General features: G+C 44.2%; 1 long non-coding RNA gene across 7 annotated transcripts in view; it reads right to left on the bottom strand.

Annotated features, from left to right (window-relative positions):
• Positions 1-5,783, bottom strand: part of LOC119326343 — a 7,661-nt gene extending 1,878 nt beyond the window's left edge. Inside the window, exons 1-4 of one of the 7 annotated variants that reach the window (XR_005157936.1) lie at positions 4,876-5,782; positions 4,526-4,773; positions 764-901; positions 1-242 (exon numbers count right to left, since the gene is read on the bottom strand). The exon at positions 1-242 is cut by the window's left edge and continues 839 nt beyond it. This is a non-coding gene — a long non-coding RNA (uncharacterized LOC119326343). Of the gene's footprint in view, positions 243-763; positions 902-4,525 lie in introns of all 7 variants that reach the window. The other 6 variants (XR_005157945.1, XR_005157932.1, XR_005157935.1 and 3 more) reach the window with 6 other exon arrangements.
• Between the last annotated feature and the right edge of the window lie 13,590 nt (positions 5,784-19,373).

The following is a 19,373-nucleotide window of genomic DNA, read 5'->3' on the forward strand; positions in this document are numbered from 1 at the left end:
CAATCATGCATGTCACATTTGACTCGCAATATTGTTCCATCATGAAACCAAACAAATACCAGTCCAACCTTTGGCAAAATGAAAACAAAACGAAAGCATTTAACAGCCAGCCACCGCGAGGAGGAGGAGGCTCCTCGCCGTATTGTCCCGCCACTGCAACGACGGCGAGGACCTCTGCATGGATCGAACCAATATTGCTAAACACCATCAACTTAGACCATAAGTCAGACCTGCTAAACCTCCTGCAAACAAATAAAAGAGAGTTAATGAGGACGTTGTGGTTGATTTGATCTAGCTGAAATAGATAAAGAAAAAATGGCATACGCCCAACCGAGCAATTTTTCTGATATTCATAATGTGGGATTTAATATAAATGGACAAAAATTATTTGAGCCTACAAATCAAAGTCCTGATATATGTCATGCAAATTACACATATTCAGTCTATAGATCACTAATATACATGTCACTCAAAATTTCAAAAGTCATGCAAACATCAAATGAGCCTAGTAGCCAAAACCAACTTCTATGCGACAACTAAATTAATATAACCTTTCTAACATTTGGAGAAGGGACACATAGTTGAGGAAGCACACCACGGATTCTTGCTCATTCAAATAAAAACGCTTTTGCTGAGTTATTCTATTATAATGTGATATATATATCACATACCAAGTTTTCTGAAAAGAGAACTTATTTTGTAGTCGAAACAAACAAGAGTAATTAAAACTAAACCAGGAGCTGAGGTTGCGGCGAGCACTCACCTCGACCATGTCGAGCTTGCCCTCATTCAGAACATTGAAAAGGGTGAACCCAGTGGGCGTCTCAAACAGCACCAACATCTTCAACCAAGCCACTGCTCAACTCACCTGGATCGCAAGAACAACCCTAAAGGAATGAACCTACAAATGAGAAACCGAGCAACTATATAAGAATTCAACCTAACTCTGGAAAATACAATTTATTGTTGTACTACAATACCTAATGGAATCCACAAACGAACCTATTTAAGTTCTTCTGATTTAGACACTAATTCAATATACTGCACAAATCATTCTATGTAAGCAATCATCAGACATCCAGTTGCACAAATTTAAAATGTCGGATCAAGTGTCACTGCTAAACATTCCCCGGTGGGATGAAGGAAGATGAAGATGGAATTATTTAGCAAACAAGAGATTACAACAACAACAACAACAACAAAGCCTTTAGTCCCAAGCAAGTTGGGGTAGGCTAGAGGTGAAACCCATAAGATCTCGCAACCAACTCATGGCTCTGGCACATGGATAGCAAGCTTCCATGCACCCCTGTCCATAGCTAGCTCTTCGGTGATACCCCAATCCTTCAGGTCTCTCTTAACGGACTCCTCCCATGTCAAATTCGGTCTACCCCGCCCTCTCTTGACATTCTCCGCACGCTTTAGCCATCCGCTATGCACTGGAGCTTCTGGAGGCCTGCGCTGGATATGCCCAAACCATCTCAGACGATGTTGGACAAGCTTCTCTTCAATTGGTGCTACCCCAACTCTATCTCGTATATCATCATTCCGGACTCGATCCTTTCTCGTGTGGCCACACATCCATCTCAACATACGCATCTCCGCCACACCTAACTGTTGAACATGTCGCCTTCTAGTCGGCCAACACTCAGCGCCATACAACATTGCGGGTCGAACCGCCGTCCTGTAGAACTTGCCTTTTAGCTTTTGTGGCACTCTCTTGTCACAGAGAATGCCAGAAGCTTGGCGCCACTTCATCCATCCAGCTTTGATCCGATGGTTCACATCTTCATCAATACCCCCATCCTCCTGCAGCATTGACCCCAAATACCGAAAGGTGTCCTTCCGAGGTACCACCTGACCATCAAGGCTAACCTCCTCCTCCTCACACCTAGTAGTACTGAAACCGCACATCATGTACTCGGTTTTAGTCCTACTAAGCCTAAACCCTTTCGATTCCAAGGTTTGTCTCCATAACTCTAACTTCCTATTTACCCCCGCCCGACTATCGTCAACTAGCACCACATCATCCGCAAAAAGCATACACCATGGGATATCTCCTTGTATATCCCTTGTGACCTCATCCATCACCAATGCAAAAAGATAAGGGCTCAAAGCTGACCCCTGATGCAGTCCTATCTTAATCGGGAAGTCATCAGTGTCGACATCACTTGTTCGAACACTTGTCACAACATTATCGTACATGTCCTTGATGAGGGTAATGTACTTTGCTGGGACTTTGTGTTTCTCCAAGGCCCACCACATGACATTCCGCGGTATCTTATCATAGGCCTTCTCCAATTCAATGAACACCATATGCAAGTCCTTCTTTTGCTCCCTATATCTCTCCATAAGCTGTCGTACCAAGAAAATGGCTTCCATGGTCGACCTCCCAGGCATGAAACCAAACTGGTTTTTGGTCACGCTTGTCATTCTTCTTAAGCGGTGCTCAATGACACTCTCCCATAGCTTCATTGTATGGCTCATCAGCTTAATTCCACGATAATTAGTACAACTCTGAACATCCCCCTTGTTCTTGAAGATTGGTACTAATATACTCCGTCTCCATTCTTCTGGCATCTTGTTTGCCCGAAAAATGAGATTGAAAAGCCTGGTTAGCCATACTATCGCTATGTCCCCGAGACCTTTCCACACCTCAATGGGGATACAATCCGAGCCCATCGCCTTGCCTCCCTTCATCCTTTTTAAAGCCTCCTTGACCTCAGACTCCTGGATTCGACGCACAAAACGCATGCTGGTCTCATCAAAAGAGTCGTCCAGTTCAATGGTAGAGCTTTCATTCTCCCCATTGAACAGCTTGTCGAAGTACTCCCGCCATCTATGCTTAATCTCCTCGTCCTTCACCAAGAGTTGGCCTGCTCCGTCCTTGATGCATTTGACTTGGCCAATATCCCTCGTCTTCCTCTCTCGGATCTTGGCCATCTTATAGATGTCCCTTTCGCCTTCCTTCGTGCCTAACCGTTCGTAGAGGTCCTCATACGCCCGACCCCTTGCTTCACCAACAGCTCGCTTTGCGGCCTTCTTCGCCATCTTGTACTTCTCTATGTTGTGTGCACTCCTATCCAGGTATAGGCGTCTAAAGCAATCTTTCTTCTCTTTAATCGCCTTCTGGACATCATCATTCCACCACTAGGTATCCTTATCTTCGCTTCTCCTTCCCCTGGACACTCCAAACTCCTCTGAGGCCACCTTACGAATGCAAGTCGTCATCTTCATCCACACATTGTCCGCATCCCCTCCTTCCTCCCAAGGGCCCTCCTTAATGACCCTCTCCTTGAACGCCTGAGCTACCTCCCCCTTGAGCTTCCACCACTTCGTTCTAGCGACTTTAGCCCGCTTATCCCGCTGGACACGAATTCGAAAGCGGAAGTCAGCAACCACCAGCTTATGCTGGGGTACAACACTCTCTCCAGGTATCACCTTACAGTCTAGGCACGCACGCCTATGTTCCTTTCTCGAGAGGATGAAATCAATCTGGCTAGAGTGTTGGCCACTACTAAAAGTCACCAGATGTGATTCTCTCTTTCTAAAGAGGGTGTTGGCTACAATCATGTTGTAGGCTAGAGCAAAGCTTAAGACATCGTCTCATTCTTGATTCCTGATGCCATAGCCAAAGCCCCCATGCGCCCCTTCAAAACCTGTGTTAGATGTACCCACGTGGCCATTGAGGTCTCCTCCTATGAAGAGCTTCTCACCAATCGGTACACTCCTAACCATGTCTTCCAGGCCTTCCCAGAACTCCCTCTTGGTGGTCTCATTGTGGCCTACTTGCGGGGCATACGCGCTGATAACATTGAGAACCAAGTCCTCAACTACCAGCTTGACCAGGATAATCCGATCCCCACGTCTCTTGACGTCTACCACTCCATACTTGAGGCTCTTGTTGATCAAGATGCCTACGCCATTTCTGTTTGCAGCCGTCCCCGTGTACCATAGCTTGAAGCCGGTATCCTCCACCTCCTTCGCCTTCTGTCCTCTCCATTTGGTTTCTTGGACGCAAAGGATATCAACACCTCTCCTCACCGCTGCATCAACTAGCTCCCGAAGCTTCCCTGTCAGAGACCCTACGTTCCAGCTACCTAAGCGAATCCTCCTAGGCTCGGCTAGCTTCCTTACCCTTCGCACTCGTCGAGTCAAATGCGAAGACCCTTGCTCATTTTCCACTACATCCGGGCGCCGATGTAGCGCGCCACTAAGGATGCGACGACCCGATCCTCGCTCACTTGCCACCGTATCCGGATCAAGATACGGCGCGCCACCTGGGGGGTGACGGCCCGGCCCTTGCCCATTTTCCACCACACCCGGGTTCCGATGTGGCGCGTCGCTGAGAGGGTTACGCCCCAACGAAAATCTTTTGGGTTTCATCTCCATAAGAGTGGCTGAGTTTTTACGTTGGCTCGCCAAGCCTATCACAACCCTCCTCCTTTACCCGGGCTTGGGACCGGCTATGTTGAGACAACATAGGCGGAATCTAGCAAACAAGAGATTGGAGAGAAAAAATTAGTACCATCTGGGAAGTTGGAGATTTGACTGAAGAGCATGTCCATAACTCCAGGCTAACAAAAATTGTATGCCCCATCTTCTTAGGGTATGTCAACCAGCGATAGAAGTTCAAAACATTCTTTGGTGATTGTCAGATCAGGCCTGCAGATGATTTGGTAGTTTATAAGCAAATGTGAAGAGCATCCAAACACTTAAACGGTTGGCCTAAGCTAGATTCGAGAGAATCACACAGGCTTCCACAATTTTCGAGCGCTGCAAAACTAAGAAAATGTGTCAATGCATACCACTTAAACTGCATCAGTATTATTAATTAGAAGGAAACAGAGAACAAAAGTTCGTACAATCTGACATAACCTTCAGCTGTGGGTGTTCTGACCCTGGCCACTTCTCCCCTGTTGTGGCCTTCTTTCACTCAAATCTTAGCCGTGAAGAAGCAAACAGTTGGTTAGAAAGAAAAGGAACAAACCTCAACCAACAGAACAAAAAAGCAGTAACCTGGGACACACAAGTAATAAGGGCCAAATTCTAGAATGAATTATCAAGAACCAGAACAGTCAAGGAATTAATTCATCTGAAGCATGGGCCCAAGCAATTCTTCACAACATGGTATCCTTTACGCTGATGGTTAATACGAAAGATTGAGTAAAAAAGAGTATCAACATATGATCTGAAACTTCGTTAAAAAAACACATGATCTGAAACGGCTGGTGTGGGTGAGTTCGTCCAGGGCACGACCGACGCAAGAAGACGGCGACGCAATCCTACGACCGGAGCTGGGGCTCCACTGGATGGCCACAAACGTGCTTGCCCCATCCACCGTGGTCGGGTTGGTGAAGAGAGAGTAGACGGGGCGAGTGAGGCCGGCGATGGCAAATGGCCCCTGGCCGGCGACGCCTCCTCCACGAGGACCAGCGTGCTCCTTCACCCTGTCGCCTGCCTCCTCCCTCTTCCCTGTAGCCTCACCCACGACGGGCCGACAGTTGCTTGTCCTCGTCGCCCGCCTCCCCTGCCCCTTCACGCCACCACAGGGCTCGCCTAACTTGCGCCAGATCTGGAACCAGTCGCCGCCGACGGCCGGATAAACAACCAAGAGAAGGAAGTCGGGGTGGAGAAGAAGCAAAGGTACGGTGGAGGAGGGGAGCAAGCAGCAGCGAGGCTCTTAGGGCGGAGGCCCTGGTGACGAGCGAGGAGGAAGGAGGGGATGCGGGTAGGGCTGTCCGGCGGCTGGTGTGCGAGAAAGACGAGAGGAAGGATTGGGTGCGTAGCGTGCGGAGAGGATTGGGCAACCCTGTGCAGCCCACGCAACCAACCTCCTCGACGCTGCGCGCAGCCACTGTTGCCGACGAGCGGGACCAGGAGCGGCGGTGGCCCACCCGTCATCGCGAGATCACAAACGCGCGCGCACAAGCCGGGTGCAAATGTGCCGGCCATCTACTCTGCGGCTCCCCACGACGCACGACGCGGTCAGCGGGCGATGTGACACACGGCGCGCACGAGCTGTTCACCCGAGGAAATCTAACCCAACCAATGGAAGGCCTCATCAAGCCCACCAGTCATCGTGCGTCAACGAAGCAAAACTGGGTTAAAACAGACTATAAAAATCAAACGGCAGTGCAGACACGTTGACCCGACCAGGCCCGATCGAACGGCGAAAATCAGAGCAAAATCGAGGGACGCTCAGGAGGGCGGGTCGCCCAGAATCCTTATAGGTTAGAATATGTAATATTAATATGAATTTAACGGGTACGCAATTTATGAAATGGAGGCTATGTAATCATATGAGGTAACACTTTTAAGTAGTGGACTACAATATCCATTTCTTTTTGTGTGCCTCTACACTAACACGTCAATGCATTATGTTTAAAGTAAATAACCAATGGCACTAAATTATGTATTTACACGAAAAATACATAGGCTGAGCATTTGATTCCTTTTTTGTGAACGCGCCACTACACCTGTACGATTGGTCGTGCCCGTGTGAACGTCCAAGTTATCGGCGCATCATCACGAGTTATTGTCTTTTTTTCTGGGGTGGACTTCGCACCAGTTATTAACTGCTGACGCATGCCCCGTGTACACAGTCTAGCATGACCTTCCCGCTAGCCAGGTCCAAAATTAGTTGAAACTGGATACGAACGATCCCCTGGGCAACAAATCTCCCGCCTCCTTCTAAAATTTCCGTCACCTTAGTCTTTAGCATGCGAAATTCCCCTTTTGTCCTTGGTGCATGGAGACCAACAGTTACAATACCGCCCTCATCTACATAATAGGTCGGGGCTGCTTTGGTAACTTCCGGTTCCCCCCACTACACGGCACCCCCATTTCCTCTCCCCCTCCCGCAAAAACGACTAACTCCACAGCACCATAGCATCTTACATCACGCCGTCCGTACTTCATCGGCCTTTCTCCCCTCCCCTCTCGAAACCCTAGACTGCTCATCCACCGGTGTACCATAGCTCATTCACTGCCAGCGGCGTCCACCTCGCCGGATCTGCTTCTGTGGCCGAATCTACCCCTCCCACCTCCCCTAGAAACAAGTAGACAGCTCATCCACCACTGTACCACAGTCCATTCAGTGCCGGCCTTGTCCACGACGCCGGATCTTCTTCACCGGTACTCTCTTCAACCGCCGCGCATCTGCAGCGGCTCATTCGTACTCCCCACCGGAGACGCTTCGTCCACACCCCTCGGAGCCGCCCCATCGACTCCCCCGTCGACGGCTTCTGATCCTCTTCGCCGACACCTTCCTCAACCCTACCAGAGCCGCTTCGCCGACACCATCATCAACCCTACCGGAGTAGCTTCGTGATACGTCTCCGTCATATCTATAAATTTTGATTGTTCCATGCCAATATTCTTCAACTTTCATATACTTTTGGCAACTTTGTATACTATTTTTAGGACTAACATATTGATCCAGTGCCCAGTGCCAGTTCCTGTGTGTTGCATGTTTTATGTTTCGCAGAAACCCAATATCAAACGGAATCCAAACGGGATAAAAACGGACGGAGAATTATTTTGCAATATTTGGGATTTTCCGGAGGAAGAATCAACGCAAAACGGTGTCCGGGGTGGCCACGAGACAGGGGGCGCGCCCTCCCCCTGGGCGTGCCCTGGACTCTCATGGGCCACCTGTAAGGCAGTTGACGCTCTTCTTTTGCCGCAAGAAAGCTAATTTTATGAGAAAAATCTAGGCGAAAGATTCACCCCAATCGGAGTTACGGATCTCCGAATATTTAAGAAACGGTGAAGGGGTAGAATCTGAGAACGCAGAAACAGAGAGATAGATCCAATCTCGGAGGGGCTCTCGCCCCTCCCAAGCCATGGGAGCCAAGGACCAGAGGGGAAACCCTTCTCCCATCTAGGAAGGAGGTCAAGGAAGAAGAAGAAGAAGAAGGGGGGCTCTCTCCCCCTTGCTTCCGGTGGCGCCGGAACACCGTCGGGGGCCATCATCATCACTGCGATCTTCACCAACACCTCCGCCATCTTCACCAACATCTCCATCACCTTCCCCCCTCTATCTACAGCGGTCCACTCTCCCGCAACCCGCTGTACCCTCTACTTGAACATGGTGCTTTATGCTTCATATTATTTTCCAATGATGTGTTGCCATCCTATGATGTCGGAGTAGATTCTTGTTGTCCTATCGGTGATTGATGAATCACTATGATTGGTTTGAGTTGCATGTTTTATTATTGGTGTTTTCCTATTGTGCCCTCCGTGTCGCGCAAGAGTGAGGGATTCCTTCTATAGGGTTTGCAATATGTTTATGATTTGCTTATGGTGGGTGGCGTGAGTGATAGAAGCACAGACCTGAGTAAGTAGGTTGTTTGCGTATGGGATAAAGGGGACTTGATACTTTAATGCTATGGTTGGGTTTTATGTTAATGAATCTTTAGTAGTTGCGGATGCTTGCTAGAGTTCCAATCATAAGTGCATAGGATCCAAGAAGAGAAAGTATGTTAGCTTATGCCTCTCCCTCGAATAGAATTGCAATAGTGATTAGTGGTCTAGTAAAGTAGTCAATTGCTTAGGGACAATTCCACAACTCCTACCACCACTTTTCCACACTCGCTATATTTACTTTATTGCATATTTATCTAAACAGCCCCTAGTTTATATTTACGTGTTCTTTATTATCTTGCAAACCTATCCTATCACACCTACAAAGTACTTCTAGTTTCATACTTATTCTAGGTAAAGCGAACGTCAAGCGTGCGTAGAGTTGTATCGGTGGTCGATAGAACTTGAGGGAATATTTATTCTACCTTTAGCTCCTCGTTGGGTTCGACACTCTTACTTATCGAAAACTGTTGCGATCCCCTACACTCGTGGGTTATCAAGACCTTTTTCTGGCGCCGTTGCCGGGGATTCATAGCGTGGGGTGAATATTCTCGTGTGTGCTTGTTTGCTTTATCACTAAGTAATTTTTATTTGTTGTTCTTAGTTGTTTTCTATCTTTAGCTATGGGTAGGAAACGCAAAATACCAAAAAAATTAGTTGTACCTACTGAACCAGTGGTTGAAGAACCACTCAAAATCTATCACACTCCTGAAGCTTTTTACTTGGATCATCTTCGATCCCTTTGTGCTCGTGCTAAAAACCCCACTAGTTTAGTTGAGGGCAAATCTTTAGATGAGAATGCTTGTTTTGTGCGACACCGTATATCTGAAAAAGGGAAACTATTATGGGATCAAATTCAACGTTTGCAATGCTATGCTTGGAATTTATGTGAAATATATGAGTTTACTTGTTGTTCTGAAGACCCTAAGAAACACCTACCCTATCAATGCTTGTTTAGTGATAATGGAATCGTATCTTCGTATGCTAAGGGTGTTTACAATTACTATGATGTTCAACAAATTGAAGAATTTGTTGCTTTTAAAGGTGCTTATGAGATTGCCTCTTTGATTGAAAAGTATGATGCTACTCTTTACAAATCTGAAAATTTTGCCATATTTCAATATTGTTATGATAATTACGCTTCTAATGCCTATGTTAAACCATATATTGAGGACTTCTCCGCTGTCCAAGAAGAGACTAATATTTTGCAGGAAGCTATGGAAGAAGAAATTGGTGAAATAGTGAGCTCATTGGATGAAAAAGATGATGAGGAGAGCGAAGAACAAAAGGAGGAAGAGCGGATTAGCTACCCGTGCCCACCTTCTAATGAGAGTAACCCTCCAACTCATACATTATTTAATTCCCCTTCGTGCTTACCGAAGGATGATTGCTATGATGATTGCTATGATCCCTTGAATTTGTTTGAAATATCCCTTTTTGATGCTTGCTATGCGTGTGGCCAAGATGCCAATATGAATTATGCTTATGGAGATGAACTTGCTATAGTTCCTTATGTTAAACATGAAATTGTTGCTATTGCACCCACACATGATAGTCCTATTATCTTTTTGAATTCTCCAAACTACACTATATCGGAGAAGTTTGTGCTTATTAAGGATTATATTGATGGGCTGCCTTTTATCATTGCACATGATGATTTTGATGAATATAATATGCATGTGCTTGCTGCTCCTACTTGCAATTATTATGAGAGAGGAACTCTATCTCCGCCTCTCTATGTTTCCAATATGATAAAATTGCAAGAAACTGCTTATACTATGCATTGGCCTTTACTTTGTGTGCATGAATTGTTCTTTTATGACATGTCGATGCATAGGAAGAGAGTTAGACTTCGTTGTTGCATGATATATGTTACTTTGTGCTCACTACTAAATTACAAATCATTGTTAATTAAAATTGGCTTTGATATACCTTGGGATCCAGGTGGACCCATTACTTGAGCACGATATGCCTAGCTTAATGGCTTTAAAGAAAGTGCTGCCAGGGAGACAACCCGGAAGTTTTAGAGAGTCATTTATTTCTGTTGAGTGCTTTTATATAGTTTAAAAACAAAAAAATAAAGAGGGGAACCTAAAACTTTTCAAAAAGGAAAGTGAAAGTGAGAAAGACAAGCATTGTTGAAGTGGGAGCTAGCCTTGAACTTTGTTCATGCTCACGGAAACTTTGTGAATCTTGATTACAGAAACTTTTCATCAAAAATAATTATCCCCTTGTACAATTCCATTGTATTATAAAAATAATTTGCTAAGGTTTTCCTTTAGGATGTTTACAATGCTTGTTGGTTTGTACGGTGTAGGACAAAAACTTTGGCTGTAGTGCGCGATTTTACATTTTTAACTGGAACGTCAATTGCTTCTGATTCCTTTTGCACTGTCTTGCTATACAACTTTTTTATTTTTTCTAATTTTGGTAGAACTTTTGGGGTACCAGAAGTATAGTGGATGTTCAGATTGCTACAGACTGTTCTGTTTTTGACAGATTCTGTTTTTGATGCATAGTTTGCTTGTTTTGATGAATCTATCAATTTATATTAGTGGATTAAGCCATGGAAAAGTTATATTACAGTAGACACAATGCAAAAACAAAATATGAATTGGTTTGCAACAGTACTTAGAGTGGTGATTTGCTTTATTATACTAACGGATCTTACTGAGTTTTCTGTTGAAGTTTTGTGTGGATGAAGTGTCTAAACGAGGAGGTCTCGATATGAGTAAAAGGAAGAGAGGCAAGAGCTCAAGCTTGGGGATGACCGAGGCACCCCAATTAAATATTCAAGGAGACTCAAGCGTCTAAGCTTGGGGATGCCCCGGAAGGCATCCCCTCTTTCTTCAACAAGTATCGGTATGTTCTCGTATTCGTTTCGTTCATGCATTATGTGCAAGTCTTGGAGCGTATTTTGCATTTAGTTTTCATTTTTATTTTATGCACCATGCTGGTATGAGATGTCTTTGGTTGATTTATAGAATGCTCATTGCACTTCATTTAAATCTTTTGAGTATGGCTTTATAGAATGCTTCATGTGCTTCACTTATATCATTTGAAGTCTGGATTGCCTGTTTCTCTTCACATAGACAACCTCCATTTGTAGAATGCTCTTTTGCTTCACTTATATTTGTTAGAGCGTGGGCATATCTTTTGTAGAAAGAATTAAACTCGCTTGCTTCACTTATATCTTTTTAGAGAGATTACAGGAATTGGTCATTCACATGGTTAGTCATAAAATCCTACATAAACTTGTAGATCGCTGAATATGATATGTTTGATTCCTTGCAATAGTTTTGCGATATAAAGGTGGTGATATTAGAGTCATGCTAGTGGGTGGTTGTGGATTGTAGAGACACTTGTGTTGAGGTTTGCAAGTCCCGTAGCATGCACGTATGGTAACCGTTGTGTGACAAATTTGAAGCATGGGGTGTTTCTTTGATTGTCTTCCTTATGAGTGGCGGTCGGGGACGAGCGATGGTCTTTTCCTACCAATCTATCCCCCTAGGGGCATGCATAGTAGTACTTTGCTTCGAGGGCTAATAAACTTTTGCAATAAGTATATGAGTTCTTTATGACTAATGTGAGTCCATGGATTATACACACTTTTACCTTTCCATCATTGCTAGCCTCTTCGGTACCGTGCATTGCCCTTTCTCACCTTGAGAGTTGGTGCAAATTTCGCCGGTGCATCCAAACCTCGTAATACGATACGCTCTATCACACATAAGCCTCATTATATCTTCCTCAAAAAAGCCACCATACCTACCTACCATGGCATTTCCATAGCCATTCCGAGATATATTGCCATGCAACTTTCATCATCATCATATACATGACTTGAGCATTCATTGTCATATTGCTTTGCATGATCGTAAGATAGCTAGCATGATGTTTTCATGGCTTGTCCGTTTTTTGATGTCATTATGACGCTAGATCATTACACCGCCGGAAGCATTCATATAGAGTCATATCTTTGTTCCAGTATCGAGTTGTAATATCGAGCTGTAAGTAAATAAAGTGTGATGATCATCATTATAGAACATTGCCCCATAAAAAAAGAAAAAAAAGGAAAGGCCAAAGAAGCCTAAATAAAAAAGGGGGCCAAAGAAGCTCCCCGAAAAGAAAAAAAAGAAAAAAAGAAGAAAAGACAAAAAAAGAAAAAAAAGGGCAATGTTACTATCCTTTTTCCACACTTGTGCTTCAAAGTAGCACCATGTTCTTCATATAAAGAGTCTCCTATGTTGTCACTTTCATATACTAGTGGGAATTTTTCATTATAGAACTTGGCTAGTATATTCCAACGATGGGCTTCCTCAAATGCCCTAGGTCTTCATGAGCAAGAAAGTTGGATGCACACCCACTTAGTTTTTAGTTTGAGCTTTCATACACTTATAGCTCTTAGTGCATCCTTTGCATGGCAATCCCTACTCCTCGCATTGACATCAATTGATGGGCATCTCCATAGCCCGTTGATTAGCCGCGTCGATGTGAGACTTTCTCCTTTTTTGTCTTCTCCACATAACCCCCACCATCATATTTTATTCCACCTATAGTGCTATATCCATGGCTCACGCTCATGTATTGCGTGAAAGTTGAAAAAGTTTGAGATTATTAAAGTATGAAACAATTGCTTGACTTGTCATCGGGGTTGTGCATGATTAAATACTTTTTGTGATGAAGATAGAGCAACAGCCAGACTATATGATTTTGTAGGGATAACTTTCTTTGGCCATGTTGTTTTGAAAAGACATGATTGCTTTATTGGTATGCTCGAAGTATTATTGTTTTTATGTCAAATGATATACTATTGCTTTGAATCACTCGTGTCTTAATATTCATGCCATGATTAGACATATGATCAAGGTTATGCTAGGTAGCATTCCACATCAAAAATTATCTTTTTTTATCATTTACCTACTCGAGGACGAGCAGGAATTAAGCTTGGGGATGCTGACACGTCTCCGTCTTATCTATAATTTTTAATTGTTCCATGCCAATATCCTTCAACTTTCATATACTTTTGGCAACTTTGTATACTATTTTTGGGACTAACATATTGATCCAGTGCCCAGTGCTAGTTCTTGTCTGTTGCATGTTTTATGTTTTGCAGGAACCCAATATCAAACGGAATCCAAACGGGATAAAAACGGACGGAGAATTATTTTGGAATATTTGGGATTTTCCGGAGGAAGAATCAACGCGAAACGGTGTCCGGGGTGGCCACAAGACAGGGGGGCGCGCCCTCCCCCCTGGGCGCGCCCTGGACTCTCGTGGGCCACCCGTAAGGCGGTTGACGCTCTTCTTTTTCCGCAAGAAACCTAATTTTACGAGAAAAATCTGGGCGAAAGATTCACCCCAATCGGAGTTACGGATCTCCGGATAGTTAAGAAACAGTGAAGGGGTAAAATCTGAGAACGTAGAAACAGAGAGATAGATCCAATCTCGGAGGGGCCCTCGCCCCTCCCAAGCCATGGGAGCCAAGGATCAGAGGGGAAACCCTTCTCCCATCTAGGGAGGAGGTCAAGGAAGAAGAAGAAGAAGGGGGGCTCTCTCCCCCTTGCTTCCGGTGGCGCCGGAACGCCGCCGGGGGCCATCATCATCACCGCGATCTTCACCAACACCTCCACCATCTTCACCAACATCTCCATCACCTTCTCCCCTCTATCTACAACGGTCCACTCTCCCGCAACCCGTTGTACCCTCTACTTGAACATGGTGCTTTATGCTTCATATTATTTTCCAATGATGTGTTGCCATCCTATGATGTCGGAGTAGATTCTTGTTGTCCTATCGGTGATTGATGAATTGCTATGATTGGTTTGAGTTGCATGTTTTATTATTGGTGCTGTCCTATTGTGCCCTCCGTGTCGCGCAAGCGTGAGGGATTCCCGTTGTAGGGTTTGCAATATGTTTATGATTTGCTTATGGTGGGTGGCGTGAGTGACAGAAGCACAGACCCGAGTAAGTAGGTTGTTTGCGTATGGGATAAAGGGGACTTGATACTTTAATGCTATGGTTAGTTTTACCTTAATGAATCTTTAGTAGTTGCGGATGCTTGCTAGAGTTCCAATCATAAGTGCATATGATCCAAGAAGAGAAAGTATGTTAGCTTATGCCTCTCCCTCAAATAGAATTGCAATAGTGATTACCGGTCTAGTAAAGTAGTCAATTGTTTAGGGACAATTCCACAACTCCTACCACCACTTTTCCACACTCGCTATATTTATTTTATTGCATCTTTATCTAAACAGCCCCTAGTTTATATTTACGTGTTCTTTATTATCTTGCAAACCTATCCTATCACACCTACAAAGTACTTCTAGTTTCATACTTGTTCTAGGTAAAGCGAACGTCAAGCGTGCGTAGAGTTGTATCGGTGATCGATAGAACTTGAGGGAATATTTAATCTACCTTTAGCTCCTCGTTGGGTTCGACACTCTTACTTATCGAAAACTGTTGCGATCCCCTACACTTGTGGGTTGTTACTTCGCCTATACCATTCTCAACCCTACCGGGCCGCTTTGCCAACTCATAAGTCCATGGCCTCAGATCCGCTTCCTCACACCCTCATCCAACCTACTGGAGCAGCTTCTGACGCCTCGTCCACGGCCGCAGATCCGCATCATCGACACCATCCTTAACCCAACCACCGGAGCAGCTTCTGACACCCCATCCACGGCCGCAGATCCGCATCGTCGACACCATCCTTAACCCAACCACTAGAGCAGCTTCACCTACGCCCTCGTCCACGGCCACAGACCCGCTTCGCCCACACCGTAGTCCACCCTACCGGAGCCGCTCCACAAACACCTTCTAGATCTCCTTACCGGACCCCGACAGCCAGCGCAGCATCATCACCCTTGATGTTTCTAACCTAATTCTCACCGTCTGGAGAGATGCCAAGCACCCGCCACGGCCTAGGTACTTGTCACCTTTAAACCCGTCCAACATCACCTGCCCAATGTACTTCAAATATACTAACAGGTCGTTGTTACCTGTTATGCAGCTAGCAAAAACTACAAGGACGATGTTTCTTCTGGATCTAACAGCTTGGCCAACCAAGATCCTGGACTGAGGCATTGCTATGATCTTGTAAGTGTGTCTCTCTCTCTCTTGTATTGTTTTGTACCTGCCAGCGTGCTTTGCTAGGATTTTCGACCAGTAATCCCTTTGTGCAGACAATGATTTCTACTACTGGCTGCTAAATTAGATATGTAGATGTCATACATGATACTACCTCATACCTCCATTCGTAAATATAAGTCTTTCTAGAGATTCCACTATAGGCTACATACTGACCAAAATGAGTGAATCTACACTCGAAAATGCATCTATATACATCTGTATGTGGTCCATACTGGAATCTCTACAAAGACATATATTTAGGAACAGAGGCAGTACATTACACAAAATGGTAGGTGGCATGTAGGAATTCCAGTGCACTACATTAGGTTCCCTTAGAGTGCATGCTAGTCCAGCACATAGAGTCATGGCTAGTTTATGCTACGCACACAATTGTTAATTGGTGGTTTAAATATGCGCAAGGGATATGCAATGTAGTACCATGTAGAGATGTCTGAAATTAGCCGTGTCAACTTGCAGATAGGGTTACACAATTAAAGAGTACAAGATGTATGTGGCAATTTCATGGAACATCACAAAAAAGGAGAGGCAGCGGTGAGCCTATACAGTGTGCTATGGTACGTCACTCCTCCATTGCAATCATAGTGACATGTTATTTGTATGTCAGTTCTATTGGCCAAGTTTCTTAGGGACAGTTATTACGAGTTATCCTAAGAAAATAAGCACCTGTGAATATAAGCTCCATGTAATAAGCCAACCAATTATTTTCATTGCATTTTTAGCTTATCTTTGGTATGATCAGTGAAAAGTCTAGATTGCATTATATTTTTTCATTTTGCTGCCCATATGAAAATTAATTTGACTTGCAAACATCACAAATTGAACCCAGTGCAGTAATTAATATGATAGGAAAACAGACCATCACTATTTGCTCAAAATGCAAATACAAAGATACCATCTACTTGGCACAATCTACTTTGGTCAATGTTTTCCGTAGAGATCCCATTGCCTAATTTAAACGAAGAACGCATGACCCACATTTAAATGAAGAACAATTATTTATTGAAATTCGATGGTCCAAGTGGATGGTTATTATCATATAGCAGCAGCAGCAGCTCATAGCAACTCATCATACAGCAGCAGCAGTGTGCAATTCATCATATACTAGCAGCAGCTCGTAGCAATTCGTCATATAGCAGCAAAAGGAGCAGCTCATTGCAATTCATCATATAGCAGTAGTAGGAGCAGCTCATAGCAATTCATCATATAGTAGCAGCAGGAGCAGCTCATAGCAATTCATCATATAGCATCAACAGGAGCAGCTTATAGCAACTCATCATATAGCAGCAGCAACAGCTCATAGCAATTCATCATATAGCAGCAGCAGCTCATAGCAATTCATCATATAGCAGCAGTAGGAGCAGCTCATAGCAATGCATCATACGGCAGTAGGAGAAGCAGCTCATAGCAATTCATCGTATAGTGGATCAGAATGAAAATTTGGCAAAAAATCAGAGGAGACCCTCACCTTGTTGGATCAGCTCATCCTTCAACAACACCTCAAGGCCATGGCCTGGGAGGAGGGGAGGGGGAATAGGGTGCCTTCTGCCGCAGTGTGGCATCAGCCGTAGTTCTGCAGCATTCACCGGAGTAGTGCGTTGGACGAACCACAGTGGAGCAGCTGCTGAAGACCATGAGAATGAGGGGCGGCGCCAGAGGGAGGAGCAGCCAGCGAGATTTGCCCCTAACCGCCGACCATGTAGCCTAGCTGGACAAAGCATCGTCGAGGACTAGGCCAGATGGGACCAGTGGCAATGGCTCGCTGGAGGAACCCTAGTGCTGCAGGCAGGGGATCGAGGTAGAGGGAAAGGGGAGAGGAGATGCAAGCGGGCAGGGCAATGAACGCTTGCGTGTTTGTTTTTACTTGAGGGTCAGGTGTGACACGGGCATCAGCAGTTGCATTTTGAGTGTAATATAGGCAGACAACAGAGTCATTTCACTATTCCCCTTCCCTTCAATTTTAGTGAGGTTCTACCCGAAACACCCCCCTCCAAAACAAAATTAGTTAAGCCCAAGCACATAACTCAAAAATGACTTCTTTACATCGTTTATGGCTTATTTTGACAATAAGCCCTGAAAATGTGGAATCGAACTGGCCCTTAACCTGCAATTCAATTGTGCGTGCAATGATGAATCACTCATGCCTGCTATAGTGTACATTTAGGCATCGTCATACATGGCATAACCTAATACAAGTGCATTCCATTGTAGAATCGGAATATGGAATGTTTATGTTAGTTCATACGTTGCACATGATGTTTAAATGCCCCTTAAATCTGGTCATTCAAGTGATGGTCTTTAAGCCTCCTTCTTTGCTTGTTTTCTTGATATGTAAGATTTGCTCACACATCTGTTCAATTGCTAGTTTGCATCAGCCAACCATACTAGGACTGTTTGCTTTGATTACTTGTTGTTCTTGACCTAACACTCTAACAGAGCATGTCAACGATTTAAACACTAAGGTCTGCTATAGTGGCGCCTTGTCTAACTCAAGGTGACATAAATGTTTGGCTGTACACTAAAGTAGGCTCTCCAAGAGTACCTGGAGATCCAGTTCGAAGGTATGCCTAGTTTTTACATAGTGTAGACATAGTAAATGCTCATTTCATTGTGTGCAAGTGCAAGAGATGCGGCATGTTTCATTATGTGGTGTTGTTTTGTTATAATCTCATCCTTTTGTGTTCACAGACTGGAAAGTATGCATATTTATCTTCCAAGGAGACGAGTAACTAGTTTGTGTCACCTTGTAGAGGGGGTGCAATGAAGATAAGATTGAGGATTTCCAAGTACAAGATGTTAGGAAGGAGCCTTGCAAGAGAAGTAGGAGCTGCACTGAGCCTCTTCAACCTATTAAGGTAAGTCATTGTATCCAAGTCAACAGTTCAATTCCTTGTTTGTTTCAGGCATAGTTAATTTGCTCTTTTCAATTGCTTTATTTGTCCTCAGTTAATGAGATGCCTAAAGAATGATGCCTATTGTTGGGTACTTGTATAACTATTAGTTGACATAATTGAAGGCCTTACCATTTAATTACTCTGCCGAAGTGTGCCTGAAGCTTTGAAGTCTATTAACCAACTATTATTGCATGAGGCTCAAAATCTAGTTTATACAGGCTAATGATTGCATAGTTTTGCTTGCTGTAGTATGTTTGTATGAAACCCTCTGTTGTTCATTATGCTCCCTAAGACTTTAATTGGGCTACAGCATGGCCAACTACTTGCTTACTTATACGCAACGTGTTGTCTAAATTTGTAACTTGTCTGTGTTTTGGATTGGGCCCCAACATCATGCAGGCTACACAGACTATCTTTTTTATAATTTTTAAAATATGACCTGCTTATGCTTCATGACGTGTAACATTATTGTTAGTCCTGTTTTCCATGTAGTACAACATAGTGTCTTGCTCGCTTCGCTGTTGTAACTATATTTTTGCCCTAGTCATGTGTACTTATAGAAGCATTTTAGGATGAAGTGACATCAACACAAAGATCTGTGAGCAGTGCGGTATGGCTGTTACCGAATGATTATGGATTGGAATTGGAATGTGCTGATGTTCTCGAGCATCAACTAGAGGTGGCAAGACAACGTGTACATGATTCTCAACGTACAATCAACAAGTTGAGACTGGATATGCAGGTATTAGATGCAGGAGTAAAAAAATGAAACAAGACCCTGAGGTAACCACGAAGGAATTGGAGATTTTGCAGACTGGAATTTGTGCTATCTGAATCCGGCCAATCCTATTTTCGGAAGAGATTATAGTTCAAATGGAGTTAAGTTGATGCGCGTCCATGATGTATGAGCTGTATTTGCCTAGTGTATGTAATTTGTTGTTTGTGTATGCTTTATTATCACCGGTG

This window comes from Triticum dicoccoides, chromosome 1B (genome assembly GCF_002162155.2).
Source record: "Triticum dicoccoides isolate Atlit2015 ecotype Zavitan chromosome 1B, WEW_v2.0, whole genome shotgun sequence".
NCBI classification, from domain to species: domain Eukaryota; kingdom Viridiplantae; phylum Streptophyta; class Magnoliopsida; order Poales; family Poaceae; genus Triticum; species Triticum dicoccoides.